The sequence below is a fragment of the Schistocerca gregaria genome, chromosome 4 (assembly GCF_023897955.1).
Source record: "Schistocerca gregaria isolate iqSchGreg1 chromosome 4, iqSchGreg1.2, whole genome shotgun sequence".
In the NCBI taxonomy this organism is placed as follows: Eukaryota; Metazoa; Arthropoda; class Insecta; order Orthoptera; family Acrididae; genus Schistocerca; species Schistocerca gregaria.
The window spans coordinates 774,601,624-774,617,171 of NC_064923.1; the positions used below are offsets into that span (position 1 = coordinate 774,601,624).

A 15,548-nucleotide genomic window follows, 5' to 3' on the forward strand; every position below is an offset into this window, starting at 1 on the left:
ATCTTTGCGGGCAGCCGCGTCAGGGAGTCGAGCGCGGGACACGGTACTGTTATGTTGTGTAGTGTGTAGCTCTGCATGTGAGAGGCTTTTTCTTAGTATTCAGGTTGAAGTGTTGCTACAAGTGCTGTTACAGTAAGTGATGAAATTTGGAAGTGATTCAGAGGAACGTATGTCAAGAAGTAATTTAAAAATGAGCAGTGACGCCGATAACGTATTTGTGCATTCTCTCGTTGCGTGTCGCACAGCATCAACCATCCGCGCCGTGTTCGGTCTCCCAGAATGAACTGATGGGAATCAGTAAAAATTCGTTACCATGAAAGAGTGCAGTCAAGTGCCAGTGTGTTGTAGCGAGCGTGAGAACGTGCGTTCGATCATCGCGTTTCCGCATTATCAACAATCAGCCGCGCCGCGATGGTTACGAGCACGCTCGTACAAGTGAGAATTGAGAAACTGAAAAATTAACTTTACGAACAGTGTTATAACATTACTAGTGACAAGGAGGGCTACTACCAGGTAACTGTATGTGTGACGAGCGTAAGAACTTTCCATCGATCATTCGACTTCCGCATCATCAACAATCACCCGCGTCGTGTCGGTTACGCGTACGCTCGTCTAAATGATATTTTGTGGACTGTTAATCATCCATTAATTGGGATAACACTTCTGAATTGGAATGTAAACAGTCAAACCTGCGATTTTCCTTTAATCGTCTCAGAATATAGTTGTTCATACCAGCTGTCGAACAGTGTTGTGTTTTAACGTTGAGTGGCTCCCCTTATTCGCTTGCATATTTCGATAAATAATTTCAGGCAAGCCAGCAGCAGTGTAGCAGTGTGGAGCAGAGCAGTACGACCGCTGCAGGAGTATCAGGTACGTCGTGTCGACAGGGCGCACGGTCACGAAACGACAACCAGTTATGAGGTACCACCCCACTCATTTGTACTCCCCAGCGTGTTACAGTGTGACAGCAGTTCTGTGTTCGATTCCACAGGAGGCCTCTGCTGGTAGTTTCTAAAAGCTGTACTAACGTTGTCAAAAGTGTGTTGTAGCGGATAGCGATTATTTTGAAGGGCAATAAAGAACATTCGTTTGAATCTTTTGTTTTGTTTGTTGTCTGGTAGCAGTTTTTAGACACACCCACACCACGTACCTTTCGCTGTAAGTTTCTCTCGGGATAAACAGGCTTCTCATTGCGCGTTAGTGTTTTCGGTTATCCAGACCGCACGGCGGCCACGCCGGAGTAGACCCCCGGGTACCGCAGACCTCCCCCCCCCCCCCCCCCCCGGAGTCGACGCCCTTCACCAGTGCCCCGCCACTGTGCCCTGGCACGCGTCCCTAGCGCCGCGCTGATCGCCGGCGCAGATCATGCGCTGCCTGATGGCGCCGCCCTAGGCCTCGTTACACGCGCCCCGCTCCACGATGGCCGCGGTGACTGCTGCACCTGCTGCGCCGACTCGCCGCAGAAGGAGAGGTCGCCCCACCCCCTGACGGTGACCGCCGTGCCGGCAGCGAGCTCCCAGGTGCCGAACCTGACTGCCTGCAACGAGCTGTCGTTGTGTTAGTTGCACACTGCAGATAGACAATGAAATTTGTACGAGGGTTGTTCCGAAAGTAATGCCTCCTGTCATTACAAAATCTTCTCGGGCTGACAGCCGAGTCAATGCGTCGTTCTCCGGCAACGTTTCAGCAAGTTTCTTACTTGCCATCTTCAGGCGAAGTGTCGGGTTCACGTTTCGTCTGGATCATTATAGCAGGACCACAGGTTTTTCAGCATCCTCGGTGCCAGTCAGGCCAGTCGTGATGGTGGGGAGTAGGGGGCGGGTGGGGGGGGGGGGAGCCACTGGTGCCGGGTCCTGGCGTCTCGTCTCGGTGTGGTCTGTTTATTCCATCCGCCGCCACCGACTGCCTCCATCGGTGCGCTCTCCTCTAATTCTTGATAATGTTGTGTTCCACGCAGTTGGAAGCCACCATCCCAGTTGCTGGCGGGGCCGGATGATGCTCACTACCACACCGCGTATATGACTCTGATTGGCTCAGCATGAATTGTTTGTACAACTACCCTTCCAGCCTATACCTCAAGCTCCACTGCACTAATAACTTCTGATGTGAAGCTTAAAGTTAGGCACCTCTTCAAGGGACTTATGCCTCCTGGTAAGAGGCGGCGCATGGCCTGGATGGAAGGATCTTAATTGTGGTTCCTCTCTTTTGAGCCCGACCCAACGGATACCTATGGTAGAACGTGGAAAACCACCGTTCAGGTCGTGTTGTCCGCAGGGCCAGGAGGTGCTTGCGCCTGATGTACTCTACTAGGAGCCTTGTAGGCTCAACACAAACATTTAGCGTCATTTACCACTAGCACCCTTTCACTAGTAACTTTGAGCCAAGCACAAAATCAGTTACCTCTCTAATGTATATTGTAAAAAGTTTAGCAGGCTTGACATGGAGGTTTTAGTCTTAGTTTCTAGCTTTAACGTACCCTAATCTCTTCTAGTTAAGTTAGTTTTTAGGATGGTAGATGTTAAAGGCATGGTGAGCGAAGGCCAGCGTCTTGAGGGTCATTCCAAGACCCGGACCGCCGCCCACAACCAGATGATGGGCAGTATTACACTTCTCTGTTCAATTCTCTTTCTTCCTACTTTCTAAATATTTAATTTCGTTTTGTTTATTAATATCTCACTTGATTTTGTATTAGTTGTAAGTTTTTGTAATGCTGCACAAAAAAGATGTCAAATGGATGTAAACAAATAGATCCCGCTTCCACATGGCGGGACATGGGCATCGGTGTGAGTGGGTACGGGAGCCGGGGTGGTGTTACTTTCAGTCACACTAGACCCTGGAGCCAGTCACATCGGCTGAGTGACAACATGCGATCCACCATAAGAAATTAGACGGTGGGTCATAAAAAATAAGCAGCTAGCGAAAAAAAAAGAAAAAAAATCACAGTTGATAAGGTTATCATTGACCCGTATCTGCACTGTCTCTTTAATAATAGTCCCAGAAACCTTTCGCTTTATACCGTTTCTTGGTTTGCTCAAATTGAAACGTCTCTTCTTCACTGAGGCTGTGCTCTGCGCTCTTAGACCCAAGTTGTCCTCCATTGAGCCCAGCATATTCCTGATTTTTGCTGGAGGACGGCAGGTGGTTTTGATCTTGTTCTCTTCCGTACTCCAGCAAAAAATCAGGAATATGCTGGGCTCAATGAAGGACAACTTGGGTCTAAGGATACCAGGGGTCTACAGCATTTCCTGTGAATGTGAAAAACAATATACCGGACGGACGGAGTGTTGCATCACACAATGCATTTCTGAACATATGAGAAGTGTTCGCCTCTGAAAAAAGGAAAAATCTGCAGTAGTGGAGCGCAGCCTTGGTGAAGAACACACGTTTCAATTTGAAGAAACCAAGCGACTGTGTAGAGCGAAAGGTTTCTGGGACTCTATTACTAAAGAGGCAGTGCAGATTTGGTTCAATGATAACCTAGTCAACCGAGATAGTGGCTTCCAACTCAGCACCGCATGGAGCACAACATTAGCAAGAATAAGACGAGAGCGCACCGCTGGAGGTAGGGCAGGTCGGTGATGGCGGATGGAAAAGACAGGCCGCACCGAGACGAGACGCCGGGACCCGGTGCCCGCAGCTCCTCCCCCCCCCCCCCCCCACCCCCAATCCCCACAACCACGACTGGCCCGACCGGCGCCGAGGATGCTGAGAAACCTGTGGTCCAGCGGCTGTAAAGATCCGGACGTGACGTGAACCCGATACTTCGCCTGAAGATGGAAAGTAAGAAACTTGCTGAAACGTTGCTGGAGAACGACGCATTGACTCATATAATGCCTCCTATGTTTTCATGGTGAGTCTGGAGGTCTGCGCCAGATGTGGTTGGTGTAGTGCTAATGCTGGAACCTTCCTCTTGCATTTGTAGGTGGTTCCATTGTTGTGCGGAAATCAGCGCCAGCAGAGGAGTGTTCCAAAATGGAGTCTGATGTGGACGCACCTATAAAACAACGACGTGTGATTGAGTTCCTCACTGCTGAAGAAATTGCGCCGATTGAAATCAGTCGACGCTGGCTAAAGGTGCGTGGAGACGGTTCAATAGACGTGAGCAATGTGAAGCCGTGGGTACGGCATTTTCAAGGTGGTGAAAAGGAGGTGCATGACAAGCCACGGCCCAGTCACTCGTGCACAGCTGTCATCCCTCGCAATGAAGAGCTTCTTGATCAACTCATCCGTGCTGATCGGCGGACAACGACCACAGAACTGCGTGCTAGACTGAAAGTCGGCAGTAACGCCTTGGAAACAATGTTACAACATCTCGGTTATCACCACGTCTGTGCGAGATGGGTCCCGCAGATGCTTACAGAAGAACAAAAAACTCAACTAATTCAAATTTGTTGGGACCTGCTGCACCAATATGAAGCTGAACGTGACAATTTTCTCAATAGCATCGTTACCGGAGATGAACCGCGGTGCTACCATAACGAAAGAGAATCCGAAAGAAAGTCCATGGAATGGTGACATGCGAATTCTCCGTCTAAGAAGAAATTCAAGACACAGCTGTCCGCAGGCAAAGTGAGGTGCACAGTCTTCTGGGACAGCGAGGGTGTGCTTCTTTCAGATGTCCTGTAGCGAGGAGAAACTGTCAATTCATCACGCTACAATATGACGCTGACTAAGCTGAACTGCCGAATTTCCTGGGTAAGGCCACAGAAGAAGACCAACTTTCGCATGGAACATGATAACACCAGGCCCCACTCCAGCTTTGCTACCACGCAACTCATTACAAGATTCGGCTGGACTGCCTTACCATATCCACCATACAGTCCCGATTTAGCGCCTGCAGACTTCCATCTCTTTCAGCCTGTGAAAGACGAACTACGTGGCGAAGACTCGGATGCTGTTTTCAAAGTAGTAAGAAAGTGGTTAGCCTCAGCTGGTTCCTTTAACAAGTGCGGCATGCAGGCTCTGGTCCATCATTGGCAAAAGTGCAAAAGTGGTGACTATGTAAATAAATGACAGTCTGTAGCTGAAATATTGCTCTATTTAGCTGTGCTATTGTGATATATGTATCTCTTGTAGCTTCCGCGAATAACAATAGGAGGCATTACTTTTGGAACGACTCTCGTGCATTGTCTCAATCTTTACACATAAAAATTTTGCCTGGTTATATTTGAGTTTGTATCACTCGAAAAATTGTCTGTCGAATGATTTTCACACAACCTTGCATGCGAATACGTGCGTGTTCCCATTTTTTAATATACACTCCTGGAAATTGAAATAAGAACACCGTGAATTCATTGTCCCAGGAAGGGGAAACTTTATTGACACATTCCTGGGGTCAGATACATCACATGATCACACTGACAGAACCACAGGCACATAGACACAGGCAACAGAGCATACACAATGTCGGCACTAGTACAGTGTATATCCACCTTTTGCAGCAATGCAGCCTGCTATTCTCCCATGGAGACGATCGTAGAGATGCTGGATGTAGTCCTATGGAACGGCTTGCCATGCCATTTCCACCTGGCGCCTCAGTTGGATCAGCGTTCGTGCTGGACGTGCAGACCGCGTGAGACGACGCTTCATCCAGTCCCAAACATGCTCAATGGGGGACAGATCTGGAGATCTTGCTGGCCAGGGTAGTTGACTTACACCTTCTAGAGCACGTTGGGTGGCACGGGATACATGCGGACGTGCATTGTCCTGTTGGAACAGCAAGTTCCCTTGCCGGTCTAGGAATGGTAGAACGATGGGTTCGATGACGATTTGGATGTACTGTGCACTATTCGGTGTCCCCTCGACGATCACCAGAGGTGTACAGCCAGTGTAGGAGATCGCTCCCCACACCATGATGCCGGGTGTTGGCCCTGTGTGCCTCGGTCGTATGAAGTCCTGATTGTGGCGCTCACCTGCACGGCGCCAAACACGCACACGACCATCATTGGCACCAAGTCAGAAGCGACTCTCATCGCTGAAGACGACACGTCTCCATCCGTCCCTCCATCCACGCCTGTCGCGACACCACTGGAGGCGGGCTGCACGATGTTGGGGCGTGAGCGGAAGACGGCCTAACGGTGTGTGGGACCGTAGCCCAGCTTCATGGAGACGGTTGTGAATGGTCCTCGCCGATACCCCAGGAGCAACAGTGTCCCTAATTTGCTGGGAAGTGTCGGTGCGGTCCCCTACGGCACTGCGTAGGATCCTACGGTCTTGGCGTGCATCCGTGCGTCGCTGCGGTCCGGTCCCAGGTCGACGGGCACGTGCACCTTCCGCCGACCACTGGCGACAACATCGATGTACTGTGGAGACCTCACGCCCCACGTGTTGAGCAATTCGGCGGTACGGCCACCCGGCCTCCCGCATGCCCACTATACGCCCTCGCTCAAAGTCCGTCAACTGCACATACGGTTCACGTCCACGCTGTCGCGGCATGCTACCAGTGTTAAAGACTGCGATGGAGCTCCGTATGCCACGGCAAACTGGCTGACACTGACGGCGGCGGTGCACAAATGCTGCGCAGCTAGCGTCATTCGACGGCCAACACCGCGGTTCCTGGTGTGTCCGCTGTGCCGTGCGTGTGATCATTGGTTGTACAGCCCTCTCGCAGTGTCCGGAGCAAGTATGGTGGGTCTGACACACCGGTGTCAATGTGTTCTTTTTTCCATTTCCAGGAGTGTATATGAAGCCTGTTCAAAAAATTTCAAAACACTTGTAATTTCGCGCTAGTGGTGTGTTGGGGCGTGTTTTAATGTCTAACGGCTGGAAGTTTTATTACTTTATGTCCGTTAGTTCAGCGCCATATTGAATAAAACTATGTGTCGCCAGTTTGAGAATTTCGAGATGGCAGATTTAGAGGAGCAACGCGTCTGCTTTACATTTTGCGTCAAACTGAAGAAAACCTTTACAGAGACACACCAAATGATGCAGGAAGGCTACGGTGATGAGTGATTAAGTCGTACTCGGTGTTACGAATGGTTCACACGGTTTAAAAATATCCCTACGCAAGTTACAAATCACCCTCGTTAAGGACGTCCTTCGACGTCTTCCGACGACGCTCACGTAAGGAACGTCAACGAAATTACGCGTGCCAGTCGCAGACTGACTGTCAGACATATCACAGAAGAATGTAACATTTCAGTTGGATCATGTCATGAAATCCTGATACAGCATCTTGAAATGCACCTTGTTGCTGCCAAATTGGTCCCATGGCTCATGAGTGAAGACGAAAAAGACCTTCGCCTTCCAGTGTGTAAAGAGCCTTTGGATCTCGCAAATGAGAACGAGATGTTACTTAAGAGAATAAGAGTCGTGGGTCTACGGTTATGAGGCCGAGAGGCTGAAAGGACGAAGGCTTGCAACGATAGACGAGATAAAAGAAAATTCGCAGACGGCGCTTCGCGCGATCCAGCAAAAGGCATTCCAAGACTGCTTCCGGAGGTGGAAAACCGCATTGGAAGCGGTGAGTCAATATCGGAGGAGAGTGTTTCGAAGAGACTGTGCACAATAGGTAAAAGGTAAACGCAGAAAAAATTTGTGGACGAAGTTCGGAAATTTTTTAACATATCTCGTATAATATATAAATAAATATTTAATATACAGGGTGTCACAGAAAAACACCAAGAAGCGTTAAGGACATGTTTCTTACACGAAAACGAGAAAAAATATCTAGTAAACGTGGACTCCAAATGCTATGAGCGTTTGTTCATCTTCGATGCTGTGAAACAGATATCTTCTGCTGCAATTTAAATCTAATTCAATATTCTAATGAACATTCAAACAAACAAAGATAATATATTTTTAATATACATGATATGGATGTAGAAATGTGATAAGCGGGGAGGAAATATTGTTACCAAAATCCCAAAAAGTTGTTGACCAATTTAGATCTAATTTTTACACTTCACTTTGATTAACGTTTGTACACAAATATACGAGGGCTATTCGGAAAATAAAGGGCGATCGATCTTGAAATGGAAATCATCGTGAAAATCAAGAATGTTTCATTTGCATCTGTTAGCTATATCTTCCAGCTATTTCTGTACGTAACTGACGCTCTGATTTAGGCATTTGTCGTAGGGTTGTGTCAACTTTCCAATAACCTCCTCATGAAAGCAGCTGCCTGTTCTTTCTGCGAATTCTGTACTATGGTCTGTAGCTCGCTGTCTGCGCCAAAATGTTGTCTTCATAGCCAGCGCTTCGTGGGAGGAGAAATGGAACTTTTGGGGAGCTGTACTGTGAGTGATCAAGCAGTTTTCATCAAAAAAGCTACAGAAGCATCTTCATTGCCCCTGTGGAGTGCGGCCGAGAATGTCATCAAGAAGGAAACGTCTGACAGTTATGTTGTGTGGGCTGCATGACATTAGGTGCAGTGTCACACCAGGCACCCATACTTGGCAGCATTTTTATGCGTTTACTGTGCGCTCAGAACTGAAAAGAGCGACATGGTGTGAACAACAAGTATTCTAGATACAGTGCTCAGCACATGTGAGCAAAGGTTTACTATGTTTCCTATTTAGTCCTAAGGTCTTAACACAAATTTACAAATTTATTTATTAAAAATGCCTGTGAGAAAGAAAGTTCCGTGCATTAAAATGGATGGTTTTGTTTCCTCTACAACAGCCAGTTTCAACGACGATAGTGGAACATGTAAATCATTACACAACTTGTTCCTCCGATATGTACTGCTTCTCATTATATATATTATTAACAAAAACTTTATCCACAAAAATGTGACATTTTGTTTTCTCCCTCACAAAGAGACTGTGCAGAAAAAAAGTAAAGTTGTATTTCTGGTTTATCGACTTATGACTCGAATACTGCTACAGAATCTGTATTTGCAGTAACAGTAAACAAGGTGAATGGTCAGAGAGGGTGGAGGTGAAGTACAGAAGGGATGGGGGAGGGGAAGCTAGAGTGATGGACGAAGAGACAAAGAGAGGGTAGGAGGAGATGGGCAGAGACAGGGGAAGAAGGAGATTAGGACGTATATCCAATTCACAACCATATTCGAAGCATGTGCTTTCCCTTTTCTTTCTTTTCCATTTCACCAGACTGAATCGCGTCAACGCAATGTCCAGTCACAGTATACTTTTTTCCATTTTACACATACATATATATCTACATGATCGCTCTGCAATTCACAATTAAAATGGCTGGCAGAGGGTTAATCAAACTACCTTCAAGCTCTTTCTCTACCGTTTCACTCTCGAACAGCATGGGAAAAGTGAACACTTTTTTAGATCGGAGTTATGCATCATAATGTCACGTTCTCACGAGCAGATTCTGGTACATTATACTGACATGTAATTTTTTACAGCCATGTACCCATTTTGTCTCTGTAAAATTCCATGGCACTGGTGACAAGAATCTACTGACTATGTAAAGTATGTCTGGGTTGACCTTTGTTAGCAGTAGACAACAGTAATAGGACAAGGGTGGCATCACCACACTCTGCATTGTTGCCAGATTCATTCAAGATGGCGGATCGAAGATCGTGGCTATAGATGTGGCAACATCGCAATGTCGTCATGGCGGAAACTTCAAATTGTGGCGGGAAAATAGGTCAATTGGGTTACCCCCACTAACCTAAGAAAATTGCGGGAAAAATGGCGGGGAAAGGCGGAAAAAATGACAGGAAAGATGTTCATTGGGCTGCCTCTGCTAACCTAAGAAAATTATGACGGTAAAAATGGCGGGAAAGAAGGTGAGTTGGGCTACCTACACAAACCTAATAAAATGGCAGGAAAATTTTGGAGGGAAAAATGGCGGGAAAATAGGTCAATTGGGCTACCTCTACTAACCTAAATCATCCAACCACCACCTCGTCCTCTCAAATGGCGGAAAGCAGTCAGTCTCCATCCAGCTGCTGGAGAGGAACGAGTGTACTTTTATTTTCAATTATATTTAGGGTGTGGATTTCACACAGTTTATTTATTGCGCCGATGCAAAACGCTCGCCCTGACGTGCTTGCTGTCTCAATACATAGCCCACAGACCGGCAAACTACTCGTAATGTACCGAAATAATGCAGTACACTGATGTACAGACATGCAAAGAACTTGTACATTGTGAAAATAACGCATGTAAAACTCTCTGCATACAGACTCATAACTGAAGGGCTTATTTCAATAGTGGTACAAGTCCAGTACCTCTACATTTCTGTCTATAATGCTTCTGAAATTAATGAGCCAAACAAACAGAAAGAAAGGTTCATCTCTAGCAAGAAGCCATATGCTTGAATATTTCCGATGTCTCAACTGCAGATTTTTCAGTGCTCATTTAACTTTAGGATTTTGTATCTCAATATGAACGAAAACGGACTTGTACCACTACTGAAATAAGCCCTTCAATTGTAAACTGTCGAAATAATGCATTACGCAGCCTACTGCCATGTTCACAAAAAAAGCAGTACATTGATGTACAGACATGTTCACTGCGAGTAAAATTGTCAAAATAATTAACGTATAACGCTTTACAAACACGCTCACAACGGTTAACCAGTCGAAATAATGCAGTGCACAAACACTCATTTCATGTAGAAATGCTTTCAAACTGTCATTAAGAAATATGACCATGACGCGTCAGTGATCTGTTCCTTACAGAGATCCAAGTGGAATGATGTGGGTCCAGTCAGTCCCACAGGCGAGACAGATGTGGGCATGCACACCTGGCGACGGTGGTAACGTGATTACGTGACCACCGTGGCTGGTATGCTGATGTGTTGCCTTTGTACCTGCCGATCCAGCGCGGATTAGCTTCAATACTAGGATACACGCTCCTCTAATTGCTGTATGTGCCAGCCTGTCTCACAGTTGACACGTGTCTGACTGGCGCCTCTGATGTGAACGATGACTCGTTGAGAGCTTCTATATGTGACAGCTCTATGTCATGGCCTAATTGCTGAGTGAGATGTTTTCCTAGCAACCCACCCTCGCAGGTGCGACTAAAAGGTTGCCAATGTTATACTGACATATCATATGTATGTAAATGACACCAAAATCTCCCTCTGGATACGCTATACAAATCTCACAACCTGCGACATTGTTGCGAATAGAACAGCGACCCATATATACAATAAGTTTCCTTTAATTTACGTCTATGGTGACAGACGTTTTGTTAACAGATTACCGATTTCGGTCTATAATGACCATCATCAGATCTATGTTATAAACAGTACATTAGGACTTTGTTTTTATAAAACAGATCTGATGATGGTCATTATAGACTGAAACTGGTAATCTGTTAACAAAAATTTTGTGACCATAGACGTAAATTAAAGGAAACTCATACAAATCTTTTGCACTAGTTTCAGAAACTGTTTACGGAAATGCATTTTTCCTAGCAATTTGAATGAGACAGCCTGATCTTCACCTCTTCCCAGAAATCGTTAAGTGCCATAGAAATAGTTAACAATTTGTTGTAGGAGCTTTCGTGATGTCACAACTTGTTGGCACGGAAATGCTTGTCCTAACAGGTCAGCCTGTCCAGAACATGGGTTAGCACCCGTTATTGACGTATATGGCGACCTGCCTTCGAGGAACAAAAGCATGGTACGGCTGAAAGGTCGTCAATGCTACGCAGACATCTCATGTCCATGTAGCTGACAGCCAAATCTCTCTGTGGACAGACACATACTATAGAAATCTTTTGCACTGCTTTCAGAAACTCTTTACGGAAACGCCCCAGAATAGTACCGAATGAATGGCCCTAGTGAGGCTCCATCCCTTACCCTTCCTGGAAATCGTGACGTCCTGCTGTTAACAAACGTCTCAGAAACGGTAAAAGCCATCATCATATCTTTGCATGCTTACGAAAACACCAATAATCATAATCATAAAAACATTCTTGTTGTTTGGAAAGGGAGACAATGGTCACATCAAGCTCTTCCAGGAAATAGTAACTTGTCTCTGAACATTCGCCTAGCCGGCCGGTGTGGCCGGGCGGTTCTAGGCCCTTCAATCTGAAACCGCGCGACCGCTACGGTCGCAGGTTCGAATCCTGCCTCGGGCATGGACTTGTGTGATGTCCTTAGGTTGGTTGGGTTTAAGTGGTTCTACATTCTAGGGGACTGATGACCTCAAATGTTTAGTCCTATACTGCTCAGAGCCATTTGAACCATTTTTTTTTGAACATTTGAAGAAAGGAGGCATCACGTTACTCTCAGAACTTTTCATAGATACCTTGCCCCTGCCTTATTCAAACCAGTCTGTAGAGGCTCCTACCCCTGCTCAATGGATACTTTGCGAATGGATGGAGCATTCTGATCAGCTCTAACTGAATTTACCAGCCAAACTGCTGCTGCTGATGATGATGATGTGGGTACAATGTACTCCATTTTCTGCGGACGAGACTTTCAGCAGAAAAACTATTTTGAACAGATTGCCATATTGCAATGGCAAGTACCCTACAAAAGTAGTCACGTGAAACCCACCAAACTACTGATGCTGCCGGTGTGGGAGCATTGTCCATCATTTTTTTTCTCCAAACGATACTTTCAGCAGCAAAACTATTTTGCACAGATCGAAAAAGAACATACAGCAGCCATATTGCACTGACAGTTAATCCTGCAAATATCTACAGATCATGACAACGGAAAAAGACACTTCCTCAATTACACTGCTCTGCTACTGTCAAGGAAAGCTCTAATTTTTCAATGTGAAAGCGATCTCGAACTGACCTATATCGCGGTGTACCATACTGATGTAGTAAACACACAGTTCATATCCTGCGCCATACAAAATCATGACTTCTGCATCCTGCATATAGACCACCAGCCACTCATACACCACGAAGACAGATGGATCCCAAAAAAGGACATAAGCCCATGCACCGTATATACTCCTCGCAGCACTAGATATTTCCTGTGAGGTCAGGCAGTCACACACTGCAGCCATTGGTCATGAGGCAACTGCCCCCGCACATATACTGGCTTGACATGCGATCAGAGCGCCCTTCAGAGAGAGCAGTCACTCTCTGAACTGTTGTGCAAAGGTTGGGCTGGTTCCCCTCGGCACAAAGACGTTACTGTTTCTGGGACCGACCTGCTTGCTTTCTTCACCCATCTACAGACTCTGGGATTACAAGAACATGTGTATTTTCACGTGGTGTGCCACAAAATCACACCATTTACGCGACAGTTCTCGATATCAAGCATCCAGCAGTCTGCTACCGATCGCGTGCACAGTATAATCCCGAAGATAAGGACTAGAAATTATATTTCTAAAAACCCAAAACTTCAACGAGATGCAGCGAGGTGGAACGTGCTGCAAACTACTGAGTAATTAGAACCTTATCTCTTCGGTGAAGATCATTACACGAGAATTAGAAAAAATAGAGGAAACTGATATTTCTACTCATGTATACCAATGTCAATGATATAACAGATTTCAAATCGCCCTTCTAATTTACAAAGTCAACTGAGGTGCTTCTCATGTCTAGAGAACCAGCAAACATGTCTTCCACCCATCTTTCACCATCTAGATTCACACAACACACACCACGACCGATGTTTTCTCAACCAAATAATGACGAGGAACGTGCAGAAGCAGTCAACGGACAGTTGAAATGGGATGGAATAATGGTCTAGCGCACTCACCCATCCAACACGTACTGAGTATTAGTACGTCTAGAGGGCGGTACGGTCAGTTTAACCACAGCCCTGTACACCAGCTGAGCTCTCCAGTTGAGGCAATTCCCACTGTAAGCTCGAAACATCCATCGTTCCCACTACAGGTCACCAGCCAGAACTGTCCTAGGAAAAACAAAAGCACACTCCGTCGTCAGGCCACGAGTGGCCTACCGGGACCATCCGACCGCCGTGCCATCCTCAGAGGAGGATGCGGATACGAGGGGCGTGGGGTCAGCACACCGCTCTCCCGGTCGTAATGATGGCATTCTTGGCCGAAGCCGCTATTATTCGGTGGAATAGCTCCTCAATTGGCATCCCGAGGAAGAGTGCACCCCGAAAAATGGCAACAGCGCATGGCGGCCTGGATGGACACCCATCCAGGTGCCGACCACGCCCGACAGCGCTTAACTTCGGTGATCTCATGGGAACCGGTGTATCCACTGCGGCAAGGCAGTTGCCCGTCCTAGGAAACCATGCACGCATATTTTATCAATGCCCTTACAATTAAATATTATAATTGTAGCCTCAATTGGATGACATTCGATAATGAGCGAAGTATCGGAAATATCCCCTCCTGACAGCTGTGGCTCTGGAAGTAGAAATATCTGTATCATTCTTATGGCTGCACATACTTTTTTCAAGTAAAAATCATCTTTCATCCCCTTACGGCTATCGCAGGTTTCCACGCGTAATCTATACCTTCCTTATGACAGGACATATTCATTTTCTTATCACTTGTCGAAACATACACATACTTTAAAAGTGAGCTGATCACAGTGTACATATCGTGCGCCCCTTTTGACTTAGAACAATACTTCACCAATGCCGCGCGGGATTAGCCGAGCGGTCTAAGGCGCTCCAGTCATGGACTGTGCGGCTGGTCCCGGCGGAGGTTCGAGTCCTCCCTCGGGCATGGGTGTGTGTGTTTGTCCTTAGGATAATTTAAGTTAAGTAGTGTTTAAGCTAGGGACTGATGACCTTAGCAGTTAAGTCCCATAAGACTTCTCACACATTTGAACATTTTTGAACTTCAGCAATACCTGAACGTAGGCGATACCAAACAATACTGAGTGAAAATCCGCAATTGATGGATAAGTCATGAGTTTTGCTTGAGAGTGGTACCTCTGTGTCTTAGAAAAAGAGACGTAATCGTCTTACAAGCCACCAGATATAAAAAACACGATCGCAACGACTATGTTACTGTCACAATCGGTCTTCGTTCTACTGGCGTACACAAGTATCCTTGTTAAAACTAAACTGGCTTTGTAAATCGAAGTATGGTATTGTTTCTGAAAGAAGTGGTTTTCCACACAAATACCCCGATGTTGAATGTAGTTGGTGACTGCTCGGGTGTATATTAACAGACGGACAGTGCAAGTATACGTCACCGGCTCTATAAGCTCGTAATAAAAAATCACCGAACTTAGAATGTGATTCAGTTAAGGAACGTGCTATGAAGCCAGTATTTGCAATTCCCTCACGCCGCCACTAGATATTTCTCCAGTAGTTAAACACATTCCATTTTGAGGCCAGATCAGACGTTCTGTGATATATCCACTGGGTTATAGGAAATGGCTAAGAGAGAATAATCACATACAGTAAACGGTGTGGTATGCGACGAATCACTTTAAAAAATGCAATGCTAGATTTAGGTCGTAAGAAATGTACTTTAGTTTTTCAGATCTATAGTGTTTCACTTTCTGGTAGAAATGTTGTCTGCCATTTGGGATCAATTTTCTCCATTCAACCACATACCTGCGTTGGATCCTATGGAGAAATATTTTAATTATTACAGCTACTAGTGAATTGTAGTTGTGCCACTCTCATATCTTGAAACGAGTCAACTTTTCTGTACCTATCTGTTATAGTAAAACTCCAAAGTGGTTTTTTAGGCAGTCCCTATGCATCATACAACTGTT

General features: G+C 46.0%; 1 pseudogene; it reads right to left on the reverse strand.

Annotated features, from left to right (window-relative positions):
• Window positions 1–13,970: 13,970 nt before the first annotated feature.
• On the reverse strand, window positions 13,971–14,088 carry LOC126268357 (5S ribosomal RNA; annotated as a pseudogene).
• Between the last annotated feature and the right edge of the window lie 1,460 nt (window positions 14,089–15,548).